Genomic DNA, 11,352 nt, shown 5'->3' on the forward strand with positions numbered 1-11,352 from the left:
TTTATATATACATATACATCTTATTGATTCTTTTTCTGGAGAACCCTAATATACAGACAGAAAAAAGACAGATATTCTATATAGAAACAATAGTTACACTTACAACGGGCCTCTCAACAGGAAAGTACAGATGCTAACAAAAAACAGGCTGAGGGGGTGCCTAGGGGGCTCAGTCAGTTAAGCATCCAGCTCTTGGTTTCAGCTCAGGACATGATCTCAGGGTCATGGGATCGAGCCCCGCATTGGGCTCCATGCTCGGCGGGTTGTCTGCTGGAGATTCTCTCTTCCTCTCCCTCTGCCCCTCCCCCCACTCTCTGCCTCTCTCTGTCTCAAATAAATAATTTTTTTTTTTAAATAGGCTGAGAGGCGGCGCCTGGGTGGCACAGCGGTTAAGCGTCTGCCTTCGGCTCAGGGCGTGATCCCGGCGTTACGGGATCGAGTCCCACATCAGGCTCTTCCGCTATGAGCCTGCTTCTTCCTCTCCCACTCCCCCTGCTTGTGTTCCCTCCCTCACTGGCTGTCTCTCTCTGCCGAATAAATAAATAAAATCTTTAAAAATAAATAAATAAATAAATAAATAGGCTGAGAGAAAATTAACTGTCAACCTAGAATTTTATATACAGCTAAACCACCCTTCAAGAGCAAGAACAAAAGACATTATCTGGAATACAAATAAATACTCATGCTCACTACGGGCAAAGATTTAAAAAAAGTTAATATATGTAATTAATTAACTATAAAAAGAAAATAACTAAGTTTGGTATTTTAAAGTTGACTAAAACTAAAATTAAAACTGTAAACATCAATTAAAAGATAACGGGAAGGAGTGGTCAGTGAACAGGTAACATGTGCAAGACCACTGCTGTTGGGAGGAGGCTAGCGATACTGGTAACTATAGAGTTTGATATAAAGTTTTATATTTATGGTGCCTCGCTCAGTGTGACCCTTGATGTCGGCATTGTGAATTCAAGCCCTACATTGGGTGTAGAGATTCCTTAAGAATCTTTTTTTAAAAAAAGAAAGTTTGGGGCGCCTGGGTGGCGCAGTCGTTAAGCATCTGCCTTCGGCTCAGGGCATGATCCCAGCGTTCTGGGATCGAGCCCCACATCAGGCTCCTCCGCTAGGAGCCTGCTTCTTCCTCCCTCACTTCCCCTGCTTGTGTTCCCTCTCTCGCTGGATGTCTCTCTCTGTAAAATTAGTAAATTAAAAAAAAGTCTAAAAAAAGAAAGTTTTATATTTAATCATGAGTATTTAAACTTGAAGGGTAGCTATCAATCTATAGCCTTCAAACCGAAGTGAAATGGAGGAGACAGGAATATGAAAATCTTTATCAATCCACAGAGAGCAGAGAAAGAGAAAAGAGAAAACAAAAGCATGGTAAATAAAAATACTCAAATTAATGAAACTATAGAAATAAACTCAAATAAACTATAGAAATAAACTCATATACAAATTAATGAAACTATAGAAATAAACTCATGATTACATAAAAATCTAAATGGATTAAGCTCATCAATTAAAAGACTGAAATTATTAGACTGTATTTGCATTTTAATCGAGCTGTATGATGCTTAAAATATACATAAAACCCACAAGAAAGGCTGAAAATACTGGAATATAGATATATATCACATGCAAATGCTAACCAAAATAAGCCCACAGAGTAATATGACATCAGATAATACGTAAAGCAAAAGGTATTCATAGGGATTAAGAGGCATACTTTGTAATAATCAAAGGGAAAAAATCCACCTAGAAAATATAATAATCACAAACTTGTATATACCTAATAACATAACCTCAAAATAATGTAATTCATAAAATATATAAAAATATGTAAAGTAAAATTTACACAAAGCAAAAACAGAATTATAAGCAGAAACTGACAAATCAACTTAGTGGGAGAGCTTAACACATCAGAAAATTGATAGCTAATGTAGTTCAAAATTTAATAAGAACATAAGAGATTTGAACAACAAAATTAACAAACAATCCAATAAATATAAAAATTGAACTCTACACCTGACAGAGAAAATTCTTTGCAGATGCACATGAGTCATTTATAAAAACTATTTGTGTCACAACGGAAAACATAACAAATCACAAAAATTGGTATCATTCAGACCACTCTCCCTGACTACACTGTCATTTAGTTATAAATCACCAAATAGTCCACATGTTTGGAATTTAAAATGTACATCTCAATAATTCGTGACTAAAAGGAAATTCTCAGTGGAAATTATAAAGTATGTGGAACCAAACAACTATGAAATAACTCATATCAAGACTGGTGAGATATAGCAAAGAATATACTTAAAAGTAAACAGTGTATAGCTTTATATATTTATTTTACATTGAGAAAGACTGTGTATTAGTGAGCTTTGTGTTCAACTCAAGAAGCGAGAAAGACAACCAAAGAGAAAACCTAAAGAAGTTGGAAGAAAGGAGAAATTAATGAAATAGAAAAGTATCAGAAGACAGGAGCAGGGGCGCCTGGGTGGCGCAGTCGTTAAGCGTCTGCCTTCGGCTCAGGGTGTGATCCCGGCGTTGTGGGATCGAGCCCCACATCAGGCTCCTCTGCTATGAGCCTGCTTCTTCCTCTCCCACTCCCCCTGCTTGTGTTCCCTCTCTCGCTGGCTGTCTCTATCTCTGTGAACTAAATAAAGAAAATCTTAAAAAAAAAAAAAAAAAAAAAGAAGAAGACAGGAGCAACAAAACCAAAAATGTTCTCTGGTGGGGGCAATTAATAAAATAGACATTCTTGTAGCAAGGCCAGTCAATAAAAGTCACAACCAATATTAGGAATAATAAAGTCGTAAAGACTTTTTTAAAAAATCATAAGAGAATGCTACAAACAATAAATTTGGAAATTTACATGCAACGAAGTACTTACACATATATTACCAAAATTGACACAAGAAGAAACAGAAAACTGAAATAAATCGAATTGAATTGCCAATCAAGTCTCCCCACCATGCCTAGCACTTAAAACCTACAAGGTCCAGATGACTTTCTAGGTAGCTCTTACCAAATCTTCAAAGATCAAGTAATTCTTAAATTTTTCAGAGGCTAGAAAAATAGGGGAAGCTACCCAATTTGTCTTAGAGGATGAACAATAAACTTGTTATTCCAACTGGACAAGACCCAGGCAAGAAAGAAATCACGGAGCACATAGGAATGGCACTTTAATGGAGGGGGGCAGCACAGGCCAGGAAAAGCACAGAGAACCCACAGCATCTGGAGCCCCCCAACCCCAAGCCAGAGAGGTTACACCCTACCAGCTTTGTGAAAACTTCAAGTAGAAATCCAGCAAGAATTCAGATTCTCTTTTTTTTTTCCCCTCCTGTACAATCTAGAAGCCATGTTTTGCTTGCTCTTCAGAACAACTGGGTGAAGTCAGGTGGTTGGGAAATCAGTCAAACTCTACCCAGAAAGCTACCACCCCCATCGTCATGCACACCCAGAGGGACTTTGGTTTTCTAACAGCCAGTGTTTATTCAGACTGTGTGCTGGGTGCTATGCAGACTTGTGTGTAGGGTGTGATTGTGGTAAAACATTCATAAAATTTACCAGTTTAGCCATTTTCAAGTACACAGGTCAGCAGCATGAAGTACCTTCCCACAGTTGTGCAACTATCACCACCATCTCCAGAACTTTTTTCATCTTCCCTGACCCAGTTCCCATCAAACAACAAGCCCCAAGCTCCCCCTCCAATGGCAACCACCATTCTACTTCCTGTCTCTCTGTATTTGACTACTCTAGGTACCTCAGGTGAACTGAATCACACAGTACTTGTCCTTGTGTGACTGCTTTATTTCACTGAGCATACTGTCTTCAAAGTTCATCCATGTGGAGAATGTGTCAGAATTTCCTGACCGAATAGTATTCCGTCGTACGCGTAGACCCCATTTTGTTTCTCCGTTCATCCGCTGATGGATGCTTACTTGCTTCCACCTTTTGGCTATTGTGAATCATGCTGCTGTGAACAGGGGTGTACAAACGTCTCTTCAAGTCTCTGTTCTCAATTCTCTTGCGTATATACCCAGAAGTCGGTGTACTGGATTACATAAGAAGTCTATATTTCCTCTTCTGAGGCTTAAACCATACTGTTTTCCAGAGGCTGCACATTTTCCATTCCTACTAGCAGGGCACAAGGCTTCTGATTTCTCCACACCCTCGACAACACTTGCAAGTTTCTGGTTTTTTTTATAACTGCCACTCTCATGGGTGTGCATGGCATCATTGTGGCCAGAGAGATTTTCACAACACCAGACACATGGCAGGCATCCTTGGCAGAGGGCTTCTGTTCCCACAGTAACAGCTCCGTTTAGAGCTCAATTTGTGTTTTAAAGGAGTCTAGGAAATTAGGCAGGGCTAAGGGGGGATGCACGGCCTGAAATAAAAGTCCTTTTAGATTAGAAAGAGAATATTCGATTACTGAGTCCCATTAGAGTTCACCACTACACAATGGCACTCCTATGGACCAAAAGAAAAAATAAAAGGAAAACAGGAATTTGTGTTTATTTTTGGCTTTGTGGGTCAAAGATCACCTTCCAAAGGTATGTATTTTATATAATAGCCAATGTAACATAATATTACCATATTATATATTATGGAACTAATTAGCATGAATTGAGTCCTCACTGTATGTCAGGCACTGGGCGAGGCAATTTTCATATCTTTTCATGTCATCCTCCTAATAACCACTTTTCCAGACAAGGCGGGTGAAGCCTGAGACCTAGGAAACTTACTCTGGATCACGTAGCTGGTCACTTGCAAAGCCAGGATTTGAGTCACAGGCTGTATGGTTTGGAATGTTCCAGCCTGTAAGTCGTAAGACCTCAGGACTTCTTTTCTCCCGTTCCAATTTTCTCTCTTATAAAACTTAAGTTTAAGCTCAGCTTTGCTCAGCAAGTTAGCTGCCACACACTTCAGAAAATGGGAGCCCCTCTGAAGAGGAAGGATTTTTTTCAGCCACGCCGCAGTTCTCTTACGTACTTGCAGCTTCCTGGGTATCGACAAAACTCTTCCTTCAGTGGAAAGCATGGATCGCACACAGCCAACTGCTTCCCTTTGGACTATGGCACGTGTTAAATGCTGAAGGTTCAGGATTGGACCACCTTACAAACTCACAAGGCAGCTGGATAGGGTTTGAACCTCCAAAAATAAAGTGCCCGATTTCTAAATGTAATAGCATTTATCTGACAATCAATAGTCAATTGATTTATAACTACACTGCAGAACAGAAAAAAAGGCCTACAGATGAGCCAGTAGAACTTCACCCCAGAGACCCCCACAAAGTTAAGGACGCAAGAAATGCAACAGAAGACACAGCCTAGATGCCACTGAACAAATGTCTCAATGAAGCAAGGTCTCCCTTTCTCGGGGGCTCCACGGTCTCTGCTCCTCAATGCACACCTATGCTCCCTTCTCCCCACTTACTTACCTGCTTGCATGTGGACCAGAAAGCTCTTTCCCAGCCGCCAAATGTACAAGAGCCTCCATCCAGCTGCACAGCCCACCACCAACTGGCTCAGTCTCTTTAACGCCCTAGGAATGAATTCCAGTTGATCCAAATCATCTTTCTTGAGCAGGACAATGAAAGTCCAAGGTCACTACCCTATTTCCAACCAGAAAATCAGATGCCCTTGGGTCAAGTATCCATCTCAAGTCCACTTAATGTGCCAGGAAGGAGGGGGAGGTGGTGTATATAGTTCTGTCACTTTAGATACCATCCCAAGGAAGGGGACTCGGTCTAGGACTGAAAGAGCAATTGTGCAGAAGATATGTTGGGGAGGTGATCATTTGGGAGACTTTTTTGTTTTAAACATGATTATGATTATATATTTAAATATGTCTGTAGCCACATGATGCTTGTCCACATACACTTTCAATTATCTCTAGGCTTAAGAGAAAAATACCTAACCCTTGTCCCTTTCCTCTCAGCCTCAAGCCACTTTGCTGGCTTATGTGCCTGTCCCACCCCAGTAAACTGTAAGTTTCTTGAAGACAAAGATTCCATGTGATTCACTTTGATTAATAGTAACAGTTAATAGATCAATTCCATCTCAATAAAGCTGGGGAAAAAAATAACAGCAGTTAACATTGTGTACTATTAACATACCACATACTGGCACAAATCACTTTACGCCCATTAGCTCATCTAATCTTTACGACTATTCTATAAAATAAGCACTGTTATTATCACTACACAGACTAAGGACGTGAGGATCAGAAGTTAAATAACAACCCCAAATTCCATACTTAGTGAGTTACAGCCTCTGCATTCAAACCCAACAGGTCTACCACAGAGCCCACCCAATGTTATGTCCAGGGCAGGTCATTCAGAAGGATTAAGATCAGGAGATGGATGGATGGATGGATGGATGGATGGATGGATGGATGGGTAAGCGGGCGGGTGGTTGGATGAGTGACTTTGTTAGGAAAACAAAAAAGTGACCCACAAAGGGAATACTCTGGTGGCTGATGGGCTTAGCAGCATTAAGACATGTTCCTGAGTGAGGTAAAGGGCATGGATTTGCTGTATTTCTAGCCTTGCTAAAACTTTAAATCCCCACCACTAGTCCTAAAAGCATAAGAGGTCATATGACAAGGAAAGGAGGCATTGATGAAGGACAGAAATAAACATGTGAGTGTCTACTCTCTCTCATGAGCTTTCACAAATCTGAATTTGTCTGGATCGGCATGAACCTACCTTCACAAATGGTAGTGAGTCAGAAGGGTCATCTTCATATGAAAAAGGACATCTCATTATATCCCAGAGACCACAGAAGGAAGGCAGAAAGGTTTTAGCACTTTTGTCCACCACTAAACACTTGCCCTTAACAACTTTAAAAGCAAAAGGCTTTGAAAGAAAGAGAGCCCTTTTGAAAAAAAAGACTTCACACTTGCTTCTAATTTTCTTCCTCCTTGTGTCAGTCAGGGTTCAGTCAGGGAGCAGAGACACCACAAAAAAACGGAATGGGATTTTATTATAGGAATCCGACTGTATACAGTTGTGGGAGAAGCTGAGAGGGGGGTGTGAAGGTCCAAGACATGCTGGCAGATCAGCAGTCACCAAGCAGTCAATCAGAGAGGGCAGGCATGTGCAGCCACAGAAGGGACTACAAAGGGGAGCCCTCTGTGCAGCTGCTGTCCTCAGTCTACAGCCACACAAGTGGTGGTGGGTCTTAGGCGCCAGTTGGGCATCAGGACCAAGAGCCAGGAAGAAATGCTGGAAGCATGTCAGAAGAGAGCAAGGACAAGCTGGCCACCCATTAGACACCTCTGCTGCCATCCATCTCTGCACCTGACAGACAACAAAGCTTGAAGAATAATGGCCATGTGTCTAGTATGTGTACATTCCTCTTTGGGCCAACTCTAACCCGGAACCATACAGACAAGGGGATCCTGGGAAATGTAGTTCTCAGCTTAACCAAGGCAACCTGCATAGTCCACCAGACTCCTTTAATTAAATATAGAATACTTAACGTTATTATTCATATCTTTGGGGAGACTGTACATTTTAATCATAATTACATGATAAATATTTCATGGTATATATCTTTGTCATATAATTAGGAATAAAAAATGTAATCTCAAAAAGATGCTAAATAATTCAAATGGCTGAGGATGTGATTAAAGCTATGATTGAAATATGGTCAGAAGGTAACTCGAGGTCTTCAAGTATGATCTCCCAAGAAACATGTCACAACTAGGTGTTTTAAAAAGTGCATTGAAATGGAAATGACCCAAAAGGAAAAAATTTGTATGGCTGTTTGGGGTAAAAACCTAAAGAACCTAGCCAGCTCACATTAAAATCTGGCAAGAAATATTTTAGCCAGTTTATGAATAAAATCAATATCTATTCTTCTCTGGCCATTGCTAAGGCAGTGGTAATCATTTCATTCATTGTGAAAATTATCTTCTTTTTCTCAAACCCCTTGAGGTTATGGACTGTGCTGTTACTTCTAAAGGCCCTTACAGCACCTAGTGCCAGGAAAACTGGCACTGGGGATATATCTCCTGATGAATTTCAACCCAATTCCATATTTACTGCACCCTACTTCATACAGCACTATGTTTGATGCTGGGTTGCTGCGAACTAGTGGGGTTCCTGACCTCTAGGGGCTCGTTAGCCAGTACAAGAGACAAGAGACTACTCGTGCACAAAATTTATTCTGAAACGGAAACAAATTGAACTTTGAAAAGTATAAGAAAACATGCCTTGGAGAATTTGGGAAAAGGGGAGATTAATGTGATGCGGGAAATCTGGGAAGGCTTCTAACAGGAGGTGGTGGGAGAAGACCTTGAAGATTAAAACATCAAAAGAAGGTATGTGTGTGAGAGACAGGTAAAGAGACAGATAGGGGAGGGAAGAAGGGAGAAGGAGGGGTATAGCTGAAGATAAACTGAAGAACTTGGGGGGGGCGGTACATGGGGGCATGACTTACCAGTAGATCAGTGAAAACATTCTAAGTGTCTCCCTTAACCTACAGCAAAGTGAGTGTCCACGGCTTCCACCACTAAATCTCAAACACAGTAATAAACACTTCTATCAAGTGTTACATCCTGGTTTGGTTTTGTTTTTTTTTAAGATTTTATTTATTTACTTGAGAAAAAGAGAGAACGGGAGAGCACAGAGGGAGAGTGAGAGGGAGAAGCAGGCTCCCCACTGGGCAGGGAGCCCGATGCAGGACTCAATACCAGGACCCCGAGATCATAACCCCAGCCAAAGGCAGACACCCAAACAATGGATCCAACCAGGCGTGCTACAACCTGGGTTTAAAGAACTCATGCCTATGGAGGAAACTCTTGGATGGATCAAGCAAATTCTTGTACCATGACCTATGTCCACCCTTGCAGGCAGTCATTCATGTAGCATACACAGACTTACTGAGCACCTACTCTAGTCCAGAAACTGTAGAAAAAATGAAAATCAAGACACCATCCTTATCCTGAATGTACTCCCTACCTAGCAGAGTCTGGAACTCAGTATGGGCCAATAAATATTTATATAGAGAATGAATGAATGAATGAATGAATGAAAGGAAAAATAATATACATCTTCATCAACTATATAGAGAAACAAAATAGTGTAGCAGGTTAAGTGCTCAGGCCCTGGAATGAGGCCAGGTATGAATGCTGGTCCTACAGATACTAGAGGTATGACCTGGAGGATGTTGCTTAATCTCTTATCGCTCTGGTTTCCTTGTCTATCGAACAGGTTAATAATATCACCCTCGTTGATTTGAGAGGTAACACTATGCAAGGAAAACTATGATCCAGTGTCATTTAGGAGATGATACAATCACTGAAGGACTCTGAGCAGGTAGAGGTAAAGCACTTCGGTTCTTCTTAACCTTCATCCACTCATATACTTAAAAACAGTACAAGTCCATACCTGTAGAAGTTGAGAACCCCTGCCTTTCAAAGGCAAAGGGACAGCAGGTCAGGCCATGTCAGCATGGGTAGGAGCCTCAGAGAGCCTTTCAGAAAAAGCTGGAACCTCAGGTCCCCCCCCCCCCCCTGCACCCCAAGGCACCCTGCTAAGTGGGCCAGAGGCCTGTTCTGCTAACCAGGAGCCACGCTGAGAAGCAGGAATGAGAGTATCTCCTAAGCTACTGCCTGGCAGAATCCCTCCGCAATGCTTGTGTTTTTGTGTTTGAACGGACTGAAAGTCAAATGTGCTCTTTCACTGTGCCCTCAAATGGCCCAACGATTTCACGGCATAACGCATACAGTGGGCTGACTTACCCACTGCCACCCACTACCGCCTGGACCAAATGGCACAATGGAGTCTTGAGCGTTTATTTCAAAAATCCACCAAAGGTCTTATTTTCCTAAGTCAACTTTTACACAAATACCTTTTACTATCTGCCCCTTGATTGAAGGAAAGAAGGGAAAATGAGATGGAAGTGAGAGAGGAACGAGGGGGGGATGAAGGACTGTATCCCCTGGATTACGGATCTGCAGGATAGCTCTATGCAGTGGCCAAGAGACCTTGAATGATGTGCCATTCGAACATGCAGCCTGGCATAGGCTTCTGATCTCTGAGGATGAGGAGACTATTGTCAAAGACCCCTGACATTTTTTCCAGCAAGTACTTGGCAGTGATGGATGATTCCATTAGAATGGCCACGACTCAGTGTTTCCTATGAGGCCCTCAACGTTCAATAAGAGGCCAGACCTGAAGAAGCTTTTCAGCTCTCCATTCTCCAGATGCCCAAGGATTTGGGATACCCCTCATTCAGCAAGTTCTGACATAGGTCGAAGGAGGCTTGTTTCAAACTGATTCCTTCAGTTTCTAATTCCTGACCTTTGTATATCTGGAGGGCTAAGAAAAACAAAGACGAATCCCCTTCTGCCAGAAGTAATGACAATTCCACCCACAAATATTATAGGCATAGCCTCTGGCACAGCTGTCACCCCTTCCCTCATGTCCCCTTCCCTCTGTTGCCGCATTCTTCTCCTGAGTTGCCAAAAAAAGAGAACCTTTTATAGGCATTTTTGTCTCTTTAATTCCAAATCTACAATTAGATATGCTCAAGGCAACAAGAATTCAAAATAACTTTCCCTAATTTTTTCTTCTCATCCACTCCACCAAGTTCTAGTCAAGGAAAAACCATAAAAAGATGAAATCAATCAAGGAAGTTGCTGAGAGGGGTCTAAATGCTGTCTAAAGAGGAACGAGAAATAATCCTCTCTCCTGGCTTTCATCTTTTCTAAAATTTTCTCTGGTGGCCAAATTAAAATTTTGCCTTGATAGCCCAATTTAAATTTCGGGTTAGTCCTGTTTGTCAATTAATCCCAAGAAGCCGGTCTCTGCATGTTTCCACAGGTTTGTCCCCAGTCACCAGCTTAGAGGGCTCAGGTAAATCGAACCGTTTCACCGTTTTCAGCCAAAAAGTGTTTAGAAACATTAAAGGCGCCCAGCCTCAGGAATGGGGACAGCTACTCGAACTTCTCCAGGAGGAAGCCCTGTTCAATGTATAGATCAAATATTCCACTATCTCTAGCAATGTGCTGAATCGTCATGAAGAATTCACCTTTCAGGAGTTAAATATCCCTCTGATCTCATTTGCTTTTTCTCCTAAGTCAAGTGAATTGATCACAAATTCTGTTAGTGAAGTCCAAATAAATGAGAGGCCTCTTCCTCTTCAACAGCTTCAGATTGGAGCCAAAAATAAAACCCTGGATAACGGTGGGCAGCACAAGCGTGAGATGTTTTGTCATAGTACATATTATCGCAAAGCAAAGGTGAAGTCCAACCTTTCCAAGTGCATTTAACATGCTATTAACACCGGCAGAAAGCCAGGCCATTAAGGAAGGACCAAGCTCACAATGAACAGT

Source organism: Ursus arctos, unplaced genomic scaffold, assembly GCF_023065955.2.
Source record: "Ursus arctos isolate Adak ecotype North America unplaced genomic scaffold, UrsArc2.0 scaffold_7, whole genome shotgun sequence".
Lineage (NCBI taxonomy): Eukaryota > Metazoa > Chordata > Mammalia > Carnivora > Ursidae > Ursus > Ursus arctos.